This window comes from Xenopus laevis, chromosome 7S (genome assembly GCF_017654675.1).
Source record: "Xenopus laevis strain J_2021 chromosome 7S, Xenopus_laevis_v10.1, whole genome shotgun sequence".
Lineage (NCBI taxonomy): Eukaryota > Metazoa > Chordata > Amphibia > Anura > Pipidae > Xenopus > Xenopus laevis.
In genome coordinates this window covers 10955718-10971715 of record NC_054384.1, presented here as the reverse complement: position 1 = coordinate 10971715, position 15998 = coordinate 10955718, and the positions used below count along the sequence as shown (strand labels likewise).

Below are 15998 nucleotides of genomic sequence, written 5' to 3'. Positions count from 1 at the left end.
AGCAGGCAGGAGCCATTTTTGTGGACACCGTTATTAAGACAAGTCTTGTATCATCTTAGAATTTTATTTGTGCACCAGAATGGGGGACCTGATGTCCATCCCCATGTCCTGGCTACACAATTAAATGGTGAAGAGAGAGGGGAACGTGGGGAGAGCAGTGACATTTAAGCTGGCCATAGACGCAAAGATCCGATCGTACAAATCGAGAATTCATACGATTTTCAGTCCCAACATTTTTCGTCCGGCAGAGATCGTTCGTTTGGTCGATCGGACAGGTTTAAAGATTTCTGTCGGCTGCTGATAATATATCTGCGTGTATTGCCGATCGGACGATTTTCAGTGGGAGACTGTCACCAGCTTTTGTCGGACATAACTTTCGTACGATTGCTGTCAGGGGCAGAACATCGGCTGATCTGTTCTTTTTCTTCTTTATTTGATCGGAATGGTCATTGGCAGGTCGGGAGATGGGGACGTCCGATCATACGAGGATTGGAACGATCAGATCTTTGCATCTATGGCCAGCTTTAGGAAGTGCTGAATGGAAAGTGAAAGTAATTGTCTGACCCGCCTCTATGCCTAGGCATAGAGGCGGGGCAGACAATATTTGATTGACAGCTGAGAATTTTAAATGAGTTTACAACAGCTATGAATGCTTTAATAAAAAATAGAAATTGGATTTCATGTTTAATTTGAAAAGGACTTTTATTATACAGATTTTTGTGTCTGGGTGACGGGTCCACTTTAATGCTATGGCAGTCTGGGCAATAGGTGCTATAAAACTAAGCAAGATTATGCCAAATGCTCCTGGTTGTGCCAATTTTGTTACATGTGCATTTTTACAGGTCTGGTAACCTATTAGGGTGATGGCATGCAGAGCTCTTTGTCATGGTGGTAAATTGTGCTCCCTGTGGGCACAAAACCCCCGAACATAACTTTTCATAGCACGGAAGTGAAACCGCCTTATAAGACATTTTTGTGCAATTACACAAAGTAAATGTTTAACCCATGGTCATTCTTGTTTACTGTCACAAAAAGGCAAAAAAAGCAGAAGAGCAATTTGCCATGGGACCCTGGGCTATTAACCTAAGGGATGCACAGAATCTGTTTTTTTTTTTTTTGTTTACATTCGCCTGAATACCAAATATGTATCTCAATTTGCAAATGCAAATGATTTAAATCACAAAATAAAAAACCAGTGCGCGAAGGCACTACATTTGTCCAGGAGCAGTAACCAATAGCAACCAATAACATTTTTGCTTTTAAATGGGTGACCAGTAAATGTTTACTGCTGATTGGTTGCTATAGGTTACTGCACCTGGGCAAACTCAGTGCCTTTTATTACATAGCCGCAATGATGATTAAAAAAGTACAAGCATCTGTATCAAGTAATGTATTTATAGTAGTGTTGTTTGGGTCCACAAAAGAAAAATTGCCCTCTGTCAACCTGACCTTTTGTTGGCACTTGTATACTCACCGTGACCACCCTTCTCAGACATCACCAGAGGGAGCAAGGCAGGGGCAAGTATATAAATAAGTATAACTAGAAATAAGTATTACTAGAAAATTGCCATTTTGAGAAATAATTACCGCCCCTGGGATCCTACGACTCAAATGGGCCAATTAACAGACAGAGTTCTGTCTTTTGCTTCTACATTACTTCCTGTTACAATTAGAGTTGCAGTATTTCTGGTCAGGTGATCTCTGAGGCAGCACACAGACCATCATTAAATGGTGGTTCAAGGCAAAAGATGTAAAAGGGCAAGATTTACTTCAATATATATGTATATATATATATATATTCTTTAATATGCCACTTAATTTGATAATCTGTTGCTTTAGAATGCATTGGTGATCGTCACCTCAGATACCTTACCCGTCTGCTGCGCTCCTTCAGCGGGTAGTATTATAGTGTCAGAAGATGGGTAGGTTTAGCCTGCCATGGAATAGGGGAGCGTTTAGACCCAGAATAGATACAAGGGTGACAGACAGTGCATACAGGTAACACATCTGGAGGGAGCAGGGCTGAACCCGAAGACCTATGGCATGAAACAAGTCAGGCAGAATATGGAAGCACTGATGATTCACCCAGTTGATGATGAGATACTGGGTATTTAGATTGGCATGTGAAGACCATATCCATTAATTGTATGTCCAGTTAGTGCAGGAGAAGGAGAAGAAGCTGCTGCCCAGGCAGGACAAACTAAAACTGAGGAAGTGGTGGAGACAGCAGGAAGGAGATTCAGAAGGATCAATAAGTTTGATTAAGGGTGGTGGCAGACAGGGAGATTAGTTGCCAAGCGACAAATCTTCTATACTGCGGGCGAATAATCTCCCCGAAATGTCTTCCTGCCGGCAAGAATACGATTCGCCGGCGGGATGGCAACATCGGAAATCCGATGAGCTTCTTATGCCATCGATTCATATTCTTGCTGGCAGGAAGGCATTTTGGGGAGATTAGTCACCTGAAGTAGAGAAGATGTGTCTGCCACCTCCCTTAGAATGACTGAGCAACCCCAGTCGTCCTGCACTGACGGGTAGGACCGTATGTAGAAAATATAAATCTACGGCATCACAAGTATTACAGGTACTAAAAACAGGAGAAGTCTATCATGGAAGGGGGTGGAATGTAAACCCCCCAGGCCCCCAAATCCCCAGCCCTGTTAATAAAAGATCTAAAGCAGAGTAAATAGGAACAACAGCTTAGTTGATAAATCCTGTTACGCCACTAAGTACAAACAAGGTTTCAACTAAGCCTCCTGTGTATTTTATTTCCTTAATAACGGATCCTATCATTTGTTTTGATTATAACAGGAATGAGACCATCCTAATGAAAAACCCTAAGCCCAATAGATACCAGGGATAAAAGTGCAGAGCAGGCTTTATTTCCTCGGAATATGAGAATCCACAGCGCCAATGAATCACGCAACCCAAAATTAGATGCATCAGTTCTCACAGAACACAAGGAAATACGACGAATAAAAGAACTGGCATTGGTAAGAAAAATAAGGGGAATATCCAGTATACAGGTCAGTCTTTAGAGTGCTCTAATTAGAGTCCTGCGCGGAACCAATTTGTTAAACCCATAACCGACCAGCGACCTGCACCTGCAACCCGCATACTTACCCGCTTGGACCTACTACCGGACCCGCAAATACCTTATCAGCAACCCGATCCACTGACCATCGAGAAACAGGACGTGCTGTCATTGTAAACCGGAAGTGACATCATTAAAAGTAGGAGAGATCAGAAAAAAAGGAGGAAAACTCGCTATTGAGAAGACCTGCAACCTGACCAGCGACCCCGGAGAACCGCGACCCGCGTCTATATCCGCTCCCGAAACTTCTACCTGCAACCCGCAAGGTACCGCAGGTTTTTGCAGGAAATTGCGGGTACCCGACCTGCTGCAGGACTCTAGCTCTGATTCCTCCTCTTTCTGTCCTTGCTCCCTTCTCTGGTAACCACAGGTTGGTTGGGTTTATAAGTAATAACACCCCAAGTTGGGTTGAGAGAAGTGTCGTTGTCACAAAAATTCTACCGTTGCCTCATGGCAGAAGCGACCTTGGTTGGGAGGGGGCAGTTTAGGGGCTGGTGCATAAACTCACAGTGGCACAGAGTTTCCTTTGATAGATCTCTAGGACAGCTAATTTTTCCAAAAAGTAGCACCATGTAAGATGAAAGACTATTAAAGGGGGTCGTGAAGACCGCCCCAAACAACACGGGTTCTACTTGCATCATTTTAGGCACAGATAAATAATACATAAACCACATTTTTGAGTACATTGTAAAAACCTACCTGTCCCAATCCCTCAGTAATGCCAACCCCTCATTTTAACCAGCCGACATATCTAAAAATAAATTGGTCAATTTTCATTAAATTTCCCTTGTAAGTGATAACACAGCCACCTTTAATGGAATCACTCTGAATTACTCAGCTTTTAACATGAATCCTTTAATAAAATGACAGTTAATAGGAGCAGCTGAATTACCATTTCTCTCTCTAGCAGATATTTATCTTGCAAAGTTCTCCCATGAGAATAATCACATAATAATTTCTGAATATATTTTGGAAACCAGAATGTATATATTGTTTATATACATTCTAAATGTATATACCGTACAACCCCCATTTTGTGTTTTTCAAGGGATCAGAAAACATGTTTTAAAATCCACGAAAATGTAAAATCAGGCAAATGTGTTATGTATTATATATTGGTGGGACCACAAAAACCCATGTAAAATGAGGGAAAATGAGGGATGCTGTGGCTGCTGACTATAAGAGTTTCTGTATGAAGATCGAAAAGGGCAAATTCACTAAAGAGCGAATTATCACCAGCGAAGGCTTTGGCACACTTTGCGTCACTTCAACAGGTGTAAATTCATTACAACTACGCTAATTCACTAAAATTCAAAGTTGCATCTCTGTAGCCGAATGCTGGAGTAGTTTCGTTAGCATAAATTTTGTCAGCGCAAGCATTTAATAGCGATTTTTTGCTAGCGTTCATTTCTGCCTAGCAAAACGTCGTTAGTACTCTTACACTTAGGTCTATTTGAATAGGATGGGTACATATAGGTCATATAGACGTCTTTATTAGAGATGTTAGGGCAAATGCTTAAAGGGATACTGTCATGGGAAAAAAACATTTTTTCAAAATGAATCAGTTAATAGTGCTGCTCCAGCAGAATTCTGCACTGAAATCCATTTCTCAAAAGAGCAAACAGATTTTTTTATATTCAATTTTGAAATCTGACATGGGGCTAGACATTTTGTCAATTTCCCAGATGCCCCTGGTCATGTGACTTGTGCCTGCACTTTAGGAGAGAAATGCTTTCTGGCAGGCTGCTGTTTTTCCTTCTCAATGTAACTGAATGTATCTGTCAGGATCAGCCCGGGACTTGAACTCTGGTGGTGCTGTTCAATTTGCAATTTGCAGCACTTACCTCATGAGCCACTGGGGGCTCTCGGGACTGGTTCTGAACTCTTGTGTTTAGTGTTTCTGTTATCTGCTTGTTCACTGTATGTTTTCCACCCACCTCGTTTACCCTAATGTGTTTCCCATTCCTAATCACCTTCCCTTTATAAACCCCGTCCTGAGCTTTGCTTTGTGTTCTGACAATAAACCTACTATTACTTTCATCATCATCATCATGTCTTTGCCTCCAATCACCTATGGCTACACCCCTGGGCTCCCACCATATCCACTCCCCTTGGAGTGGCTATCCTCGGTTACAGCGGTTCCTCGCTGTGAACGTTACAGTGTCTCAGTGAGACATGGGTTTTTACTATTGAGTGTTGTTCTTAGATCTACCAGGCAGCTGTTATCTTGTGTTAGGGAGCTGTTATCTGGTTACCTTCCCATTGTTCTTTTGTTTGGCTGCTGGGGGGGAAAAGGGAGGGGGTGATATCACTCCGACTTGCAATACAGCAGTAAAGAGTGATTGAAGTTTATTAGAGCACAAGTCACATGACTTGGGGCAGCTGGGAAATTGACAATATGTCTAGCCCCATGTCAGATTTCAAAATTGAATATAAAAAAATCTGTTTGCTCTTTTGAGAATTGGATTTCAGTGCAGAATTCTGCTGGAGTAGCACTATTAACGGATTCATTTTATTATTTTATTTATTATATTAACTGATGCGTTTTGAAAAAAACATGTTTTCCGATGACAGGATCCCTTTAAGGAAAAAACATGCAGAGAGTCAACTGAGGGCTTGTTCATGCTGGGATATAAAAATAACTGGACATAGCTCCAACCAGGTGAAGGAAAATAATCCAGTTGCGGTAACAAGAAATGCCTTTGATAGCCAAAGAGCCAGGGTGCTATGGAATTTGTTCATGTAGGAAAGAGTTATGACAAATTCACTAATGGAATTTTACTTTCTTGGAAACCAGGCCAAGACAAACAGACTTTACAGAAATCCTCTGACACCACCCATTGCAATGTGCTTCGGTCATTAATTTAATGGCTGCAGATTTTAGTGCTTGTGTCATGTTGCGAGCCATTAACCAATGTCCATGGTTAAATAATAAGTAAAACTGAATTACGACTAAATGAACCCAAATCCAGTTTATGCAAAACAGCCCTCTCCCCCAGAAAGACAAACAGAACCTCCCCACTTTAAGGTGCCATCCCAAAACCGCTACTGAGTTCACAAGCAAATACCTTTAAGTTGTTAGGAACTCCCCGAGGTTCATAGAGATTACCTGATAAACTGGGCCAGTGCTCCTGTTAGCAGAAACCAGTATGGGGTACTTCTGTAGGAATACCACTGAGCGATTTTATTCTTAGGCTTTTTCTTTCTTTTGTTGCCCCAGGCCAGTGCATGTGCAGTGCAGTGAAAAAGTCACCCTTTTGCTTAAAGGGATACTGTCATGGGAAAACATTTTTTTTCCAAAACACATAAGTTAATAGTGTTGTTCCAGCAGAATTCTGCACTGAAACTAGACATATTGTCAGTTTCCCAGCTGCCCCCAGTCATGTGACTTGTGCTCTGATAAACTTCAGTCACTCTTCACTGCTGCACTGCAAGTTGGAATGATATCACTATCCCCCCACCAGCAGCCTAAAGATGGCCATACACGGGCCGATAAAAGCTGCCGACAGACCAAGTCGGCAGCTTATTGGCCCATGTATGGGGCCCCCCGACGGGCTTCCCCGATCGAGATCTGGCCGAAAGTTGGATGGGACAAAAAATCCTGTCGGATCACGGCCGCTGTTCGTTGTTGCGGTCCCGCGATCCGATACCCATTCCCATTCGTTAGGATCTGATCGTTGGGCCCTAGGGCCCACGATCGGATCAGCCCGATATTGCCCACCTCAAGGTGAGCGATGTCGCCAAACGAGCGGATCTCTCCCTGTATGGCCACCTTAACAAAACAACAATGGGAAGGTAACCAGATAGCAGCTCCCTAACACAAGATAATAGCTCCCTAAGAACAGCACTTAATAGTAAAAGCCAAGTCCCACTGAGACTAATTCAGTTACATTAAAGTGATACTCACACTAAAAAACTACTTTTTAAAATATGAATGTACATGTAGGGGCTGATTCACTAAGGGTCGAATATCGAGGGTTAATTAATCCTCGATATTCGACTAGGAATTAAAATCCTTCGACTTAGAATATCGAAGTCGAAGGATTTAGCACAAATACTGCGATCGTACGATCGAAGGATTATTCCTTAGATCGAACGATTAAATCCTTCGAATCGATTTTAATCCAATGATTGCAGGAATATCCTTCGATCAAAAAAACTTCGACGAACTAGGGGGTCGAAGTTTTTTTTTAAAGAGACAGTACTTCTACTATCGAATGGTCGAATAGTCAAACGATTTTTAGTTCGAATCCTTCGATTCGAAGTCGTAGTCGAAGGTCGAAGTAGCCCATTCGATGGTCGAAGTAGCCCAAAAAATACTTCGAAATTCTAAGTTTTTTTTACTTCGAATCCTTCACTCCACCCCTAAAAGTTACTTATAGGTCACGCTGGCCATGCCAGTTTTCTGCTAATAGCACTGACCTGGAGTAACAGTTAAGCTATAATAATCACAAGGGGGTCTAAGATTTAGCACACCACCCTTAAACCATATCCTTTAATGCTGCCCATACACAAATAGATCATTCAGTGAGGTTGTCAATGAGCAGATAAGTGCCCAATAAGGTCACTAATTTGCAGGGCCACACTTACAGAGTGAACATTAACTTGGGTGCTTTATAGAACTCAGCATAAACACTTCAGCTTAACATGTCTGCAACAGGAACTTTTCATAGAGAGCATACACAGGAAGAGGAAGAAGAAAATCACACAGGGTTACAGGTTAAACATGACATCACATTACTAAGCAACTATAGACCCTCCCTGCATTAAAGGAAAACTATACCCCCCAAATGAACACTTGAGCAACAGATCGTTTACATCATATTAAATTAAATATTAAAGAATCTTACCAAACTGGAATATATATTTAAGTAAATCTTGCCCTTTTACATCTCTTGCCTTGAACCCCCATTCTGTGATGGTCTGTGTGCTGCCTCAGAGATCACCTGTCCAGAAATTCTGCAGCTCTAACTGTAACAGGAAGAAGTGTTGAAGCAAAATACAGAATTCTGTCTGTTAATTGGCTCATGTGACCTAACAAGTATGGTTTGTTGGTATGTTTGTGTGCGCAGTGAATTGTACGAACCCAGGGGGCGGCCCTTATTTTTTAAAATGGCAATTTTCTATTTATGATTACCCAATGGCACATACTACTAAAAAAGTATAATATTATGAAAATGGTTTATTTACATGAATCAGGGTTTTACATATGAGCTGTTTTATGCAATATCTTTTTATAGAGACCTACATTGTTTGGGGGGTATAGTTTTCCTTTAAGTAACATGCACTGGAACAATCTCTGTCTGTTGTTTTCCAATAAATGCATGTATTTTACAAGATTTATTACAGAAACTGGAACTGATATAAATTGCCGGCATAAACTCACCAGAATAAATGTTGACATTAGCTATTAAGCCTGTTTTAATAACACCAGCTCTCTAAAGAAAACTTGGGCACATTGCACTTTAGTAAACATGAATTCTACGTTATTTTTAGCAGGAAAAAATTTGGAGGGTTAGTGGGTGGTGAGTTGTAGGCCATTTAGCTAATATTACATTTGTGGAAAATCTGCCATCAAAGAAAATGTCCAAACCCTCTAATTATACCCGTGCTTGCAGTCAGTGATATGAATGGCATAATGGTGTAGCAGGCCTATGTTGTCTAAAAGACCAGCCCCCTAAAACTCCCTCTTATCTTACTGAAGGGTCTGGAAAATCTGGGAACTGGGCTGGGGAAGAAGGACATGCATTCCTATAGGCCAAAGAAGGAAGTCCATAGAGCTCTTCTGAAATAATAGGGCTAAAGTGCCTCTTTAAAAATGAAGTTTGGTCCTTAAAGTTACATGCACTCCATGGTAAGTCTCTGCAGCATTGAGGAAAAAAACGTATCTAGCCTCAAGACAGGCCTTCTGTCATTGATGGTTCTGAAACATATACACTTGAAAAGGACTTCACATTTAGGGGCCCATTCACTACGTTCGAGTGAAGGAATAGAAGAAAAAAACTTCGAATTTCGAAGTGTTTTTTTGGCTACTTCGACCATCGAATGGGCTACTTCGACCTTCACCTACGACTTTGACTTCGATTCGAACTAAAAATCGTTCGACTATTCGACCATTCGATAGTCGAAGTACTGTCTCTTTAAGAAAAAACTTCGACCCCCTAGTTCGCCACCTAAAAGCTACCGAAGCCCATGTTAGCCTATGAGGAAGGTCCCCATAGACTTTCCAAGTTTTTTCTGATCGAAGGATAATCCTTCGATCGATGGATTAAAATCCATCGAATTGTTCGATTCGAAGGATTTAATCGTTCGATCGAACGATTATTCCTTCGATCGTTCGAACGAACGAATTGTGCAAAATCCTTCGACTTCGATATTCGAAGGATTTTAATTCGCCAGTCGAATAGCGAGGGTTAATTAACCCTCGATATTCGACCCTTAATACATCTGCCCCTTAATTTCCCTGGTTCTCTTAACCTTGCTAATCTTGTATAGGTGGCCATAGATAATATCGTACAAAAACAATTTTTCGTACGATATACGGTGCGTGTATGGTGGAAAAACAGCAGATATCGATATCGGCAGAAGACTTGGATATTGGTCGGCTCGTTGATCGGGCTGGATGGGAAATTTTGATCGGTTGCCTTTGAAGGCGCCCAAACATCTGCCATTGTTAGTGCTGAATCGTCAGATACAGGTAGAATTCTATTGTTTCCCTCTGTATATCTGATGATTCAGCTCTACACGTGTGTATTGAAACAAACGATCTTTCTTGGAAACGTCTTTTCCAAAAAATATCGTAATTGTTACGTCTATGGCCACCTTAATTCAGACACTGTGCCTCCAGATGTGGCACCTGCACAATGGCCACCTGCAATTTCAGGCAACTTTCTTGTTCCAAAATGTGCTGGAGGGGGGCGATTCCAAAACCTTCGCAACGGAAAATGATTACTGGCAGCATGGCACGTTTCTGTCACCAATCACTTTCTGGAGAAAAGCATCTGCGCTAAAATGCTGACGAACCTTTTGGCACGACATTACGCTACAGCATGGCAGAACTGCTGCACTTTTCCCAAGAAAGAAACAGACTCAACCACTTAAAAGCTTGAAAACTCAATTCCTTGTTCAAGTGCAAGTCACAGTAAGATTCTCAACACAAGAAAGGTGAAAATGATTCCTTTGCATGTGCTTAGCCACTTATTCCTCTTTGGTAAGTATCCAGCCCAAGACCATCTGTATTGGTATCTGTACCAGCCTGGGGCAACCACAGTTCTTTAGCAGTAAAAATCTGTGCCTTCAAAGCAGGTCCGGACTGAGAATTAAAATAGGCCCTGGCATTTCAGTTACACAGAGGCCCAATCAGCCCACATAGAGGCCCAACCAGCCTCCACCAGCCCACTAAATACTGACTTTCTATGGGACCTTATAGCAGCCCCTCTGACATTTGCCAGAACTCACAGATTGCCAGTCCGGGCCTGCTTCGAAGATACCACTAGTAGGTGCCCATTGTCTTTTCTGCTTATTCACATGCTCTGGGCTGCTGCCAGTCTCAATATAATATAAATATAGAATATAAACAACACAACACAAGGCTGATTAGCAATATAGTCATAGTCACGTTACATGGCAGCTCAGGAACAAGTGTATACTGCAACGGAATTTAATAATCAACGCTACAGTTTCTAAGACGAATTAATCTCATATGAGGTTTGATAAATTGAACCGACTTCTAAGCTTAGCTTCCCAACAACAGACAGGAGCTCACTGAGCATGTGCAGTGCCACTGACACTCCTACCAGAATCCAAGAGAGCCATAACGCTCTCCCTCTTCATGTTCGTGAGGATTAGTGAAAAGATTTTCGAGAGTAAACTATTAAGAAAAGGCTGTGACTTTTGCATATCAGATCATCTGTACCTGAAACTTAGAGCCAAAAATAGTTTGGTAAAAAGCCATATGCTTTACATTCCCAAACAGCTGGGGGCTTTAGGCCAAAGGCTTTTCTATTGCTTCCCATTATTATCAATGGGAAGTGCTCAGCGTATGGTTCACATGCAGGACAGCTGATGGCTTCACATACAAACTTCACATTTTTAATGGATCTACTGCAGTTGGGCTCTATGGACATTGCTAGAAATCACCAGACTGCTCTTGGGATATAAAATCAACTCCTGAAACATAGGGATGTAGCGAACTGCCGATTTGGTGTTCGCGAACGCCGTTCGCGAACACCGGCAAAAAATGCGAACGTTCGCGAACTTCGAACACCACTAAAATCGTTCGATTCGAACGATCGAAGGATTTTAATCGTTCGATCGAAGGATTTTCATTCGAATCGAACGATCGAAGCCATTCGATCGAATGCTTTTCATTGGATCCAATGCTTACAATCGTTCGAACGAATGGAAATCGTTCGATTTTTAGCGGTCGAAGGAATTCGAATGGTCGAACGATCGAACGCGAACTCAAACTGCGAACATTCCCAAACGTTCGCGAACATTCGGCGGACGCGAACGGTCGAAGTTCGCGCGAACTAGTTCGCGGGCGAACAGTTCGCTACATCCCTACATCTGTATTAGTCACATGAGCTATGAGCTGAATAAGAGGGTTTTTTCTCTGTGAACATCTTCTTCTCGGTATAAGGTACCAGGTACCCACACCCACCCTCTCATTTATTTCACTAAAGGGAAAACCTGAGTCACAAATGATTAGGGATGTAGCGAACTGTTCGCGCGAACTTCGACCGTTCGCGTCCGCCGAATGTTCGCGAACGTTTGGGAACGCTCGCAGTTTGAGTTCGCGTTTGATCGTTCGACCATTCGAATTCCTTCGACCGATAAAAATCGAACGATTTCCATTCGTTCGAACGATTGTAAGCATTGGATCCAATGAAAAGCATTCGATCGAATGGCTTCGATCGTTCGATTTGAATGAAAATCCTTCGATCGAACGATTAAAATCCTTCGATCGTTCGAATCGAACGATTTTAGCGGTGTTCGAAGTTCGCAAACGTTCGCATTTTTTGCCGGTGTTCGCGAACGGCGTTCGCGAACACCAAATCGGCAGTTCGCTACATCCCTACAAATGATAAAAGAACGTCCTAATCAATATGTCTCTAATCTGATTTCAACTGCTAGAAGGCCTCATTTATCACTAGGGATGCACCAAATCCACTATTTAGGACTGAACCCACGAATCCTTTGCAAAAGATTTGGTTGAATACCGAACCGAACCCTAATTTGCATATGCAAATTAGGGGTGGGAAGGGGAAAGCATTTTTACTTGCTGAAGAAGGCCACATCCTGGCCGACATCAACACCAAAGAATTGGACGGCACTCCGATCAAAAGGAATACAGGTTTATTGCATACTCCTACGTCCTACCCGTTTCGGGAATCAATCCCTTAATCATAGGCACATCCTGGCCGAATCCTGGATCCCTATTTATCACTGCACCTAATGGAACATTAATCTACTTCCCTTTCCTCCACCAGAATCAGAATAGATGGACTCACTGACAATCATCAGGCACCAGAGAAATTGTTGTGACAAACCAAATACCAAGAAGTTTTGGTGTCCCAAAAACAATAATTAATATAGACAGAACATCCAGGTATGATATAGTGAAGGTGATAATACTATAAATATTAAACCAACCAGTCCTTATAGGATGCTGTTCCGCAAGTTTGAAATAATGTAATATATAGGGAGTATAAGGTAAAGAGTCTGATAACAGGAGACAATAGAGAAATGTATCCTTCAGTCTCTTACAAGCAAACCAGTTCGGTCAGCAGCCTCGCAAATGTGATTGTTAAAAATTTAACTTTTATTTAGATCTAATAAAAGTTACAAAATATTCAAAATAGTTGGATTTTCGCGTAATACCAGTGCAGACCACAGAAACTTCCAAATAGGACAGGGACCTCTCCCACTGACTTATATAAAAATTCCGTAGGTCTGAGATGGTGGATTTTTAGGATACAGTCTTTTTGCAGCCCTGGGGTATAATAAATCTCTAAAAATGTTAGGCTTTTTTTCCCACAAAAAATTCAGATTTCGAGTTTAATAAATATTTCCGCCTACATGTCCAGTTGGCTTTGACTTATTCTACTAGATACTGTATTCTCTATTGCATTCTCTAATACTGAGTCCCGACCCGCAGGTTAATGATCCCTGGTTGAAGTGGAATTCCAAAGCATTGGTTCGTCTGAATTACTGAGCTGCCAGACTGAAACACCAGAGACACGAACATTCAACATTTACTGGAAAAACAGTAAAAAAAATAAATAAATAATGGAAAGTAATTGAAAAAAGTCTTTAATTCTTGGGAACAATCTAAAAATTTAAAAAAACTGAAATGAGAAAAGTGTTTGGAAGGTGAACAACCCCTTTAATTTCAGACAATTTGGGGGCACCAAAGTGTCCAGAGGTTGAGCTGTTTTACCAATATTTGTTGAAATTGTATTTGTATTAGGCCTTATGGGGTCCCTATATCTCCTCTGTAATTAAGCCCCTGGTGACGGCCGAATCTCTCCCATTTTGCTTCATGGAAAATTATGCAAAACAGTGAAAATGATAAAAAGGTGTATTTTCACATATATTCATTTATTTTTTTAGACTATTTTTTTCACTGCACATATTGTACTTTTTTTGGGCTACTTTTGAAGTGCCTCTCGGCTCGTTTTGGGCTGATTTTGTAGCCGACTTTGGCAGGTTTCGAAAATAAGACCTGGTAACCCTGATGATTTCTTTGGTCCGTGTATTATTGGGTAGTAGAAATCGACTGGGTATGTCACTGTGCCCTAATGAATTAATAATATATATAGTGAATAAAGTACCCCTCTTGTAAATTATAAGGATATTATAAGTTACTGAGGAGTTTCATGAACATATAAAAACACGAGGCCGAAGGTAACTTCTAATATCCTCCTATTTTGCAGCTGGGGGTACTTTACTATAATACACAAAAGCCATGAATATCCTGTAAATGATATCCTTATAAACGGTGAGTTCTGATGTCATCAGTTATAAACGGTGAGTTCTGATGTCATTTCTGTCACATGACTCACTGAAATTTGTGTATTATAATAAATAAAGTACCCCCAGTTGTAAAATATGAGTATATTAGAAGTTACCTCGGAGTTCCATGACCTGTATAAAAACACTCGGCCTTCGGTAACTTATAATATCTTTGTATTTTACAAGAGGGGGTACTTTATTCACTATATAATACACAGGTTTCAGTGAGTCATGTGACAGAAATGACATCAGAACTCACCGTTTATAACCGATGACATCAGAACTCACCATTTATAAGGACAAAATTTACAAGACATTGTATTGTGTGTGACCCCATTCCCTACTGCACAATATAAACTTTTGAGTTAGTCCCTGTATTTATAGGAGCATAAATATTCCTCCGCACACAAACCAACCAGCCTGCACAAACCTGTGGGCAAAGAGCATCAGTATTAAGCGCCCTGAGAATACTGATCAGTCGAGCAAGAAAAGTACCAGCGCCGTCGTCAGCGAAGAGATCAGCTGTGAAGTTGCCCAACCTGGTCCCAGCAACATCGCCCTCACGTCCTGACTTACCTGAAAATGAAGGGGTCTCCTCATCCTGAATGCATGAGTCCAAAGCCTGCGTTCCAACAAATAAACGAGCGGCTCCCCCTGTGCACCGGCATCAATGGGATGTGCCAACATCTGCCCGGCTACACTGGAGATGCTTATACCAGCGCCTACAATGAGACAGGCAGGCCCCGCCCCAACACGCGTCACTACTGCCGCTCACCCATTGGCCGTAATGTGTAGAGTATAGGCGTCCCTTTGCTATACATTTCTATAATAGATAAAAGCGCCCTGTTCTTCTGTGAACAAGTTCCTCAGTTTGCATTTACCCTCTTCTGTAATAAAGATTTACATCTCCAAACACTACTGGGTATAGAGAGACAAGAGTGTAGGATCCTTTCCAGTCATGGAGCTTGTGTGGTTCATGTGTGGGAACTCAAGTTACCTCACGTTATGAAACTATTCTGCTTCCTGGTACAACTGGCCATAATGTGTCAGTGAATATTAGGGACCTTAGATTGTAAGCTCCACTAGGATAGGGAAATGTGGAATTTGTTGGCAATGTGGGATTGGCCCACCGGTAGCCCTGGCCGGTAAAAATGATGCTTGATGCCAATGTTATTAATAGGAAAAAATGGCAAGAATATAGGAAGGCCGGTATTTTTTTCCAGAAAAGGTGGCGACCCCTACCCACCGGGATACCAGGAAAACTCCCAGTGGACCCAGGTGTCAGTGGGCCCTTTTGCTTCTAACTATGTGGCCAATTTCATGGTCATTCCTTACTTCTTTATGGAAAAAAAGGCTTAATAATGAAAGAATAGACTAAGTAAATATAAAAGACTAGGAGAATAAAGATGTTGAGTGAGGAGAGGAGGAATAATAGTTTGGAAAGTGGGCCCACGGTCTAAGGTTTTCTGGTGGGCCCCTGGCATCCCAGTCCGAACTGTTTCTTGGTGCTATATAAATGACAATTATAATACAGATAATCATGTGGTGGCCATGGGCCCCAGTCTGGCTATACCCCAGCGCCGTTTCTGATGAAGGAGCAGCCACCCTCCCTCGCCGACTTTCCTGTCAGGAGGGGAGGCAGGAACACTATTGCGGAGAGTGCAATTGCGCTCTCTCGCAACAGTACAGCCGAATTTCCGGTTTAAGAACCGGAAATTCGTCTCTTAAAGGTGCAGGAGCGGCTTTTTGCCACCCCTGGAATCCCTTCTGGCGCTGCCGCCTGAGGCGAGCGGCTCAGCTCGCCTCATTGGCGGAGCGCCCTTCTGCTATACCCTATAGACTTCCTTATATTCCATTTATCCTACAGAGCATCATGGAGTGGTTCTTA

The 15998-nt window shown here is 41.9% G+C and overlaps 1 protein-coding gene across 1 annotated transcript in view; it reads right to left on the bottom strand.

Annotated features, from left to right (window-relative positions):
- Window positions 1-14832, bottom strand: part of LOC108697373 (carbohydrate sulfotransferase 15) — a 35832-nt gene extending 21000 nt beyond the window's left edge. Inside the window, exon 1 of the mRNA XM_018227346.2 lies at window positions 14687-14832. The gene's annotated coding sequence lies outside the window, so the exon portion shown is untranslated. The remainder of the gene's footprint in view (window positions 1-14686) is intronic.
- Window positions 14833-15998: the final 1166 nt, after the last annotated feature.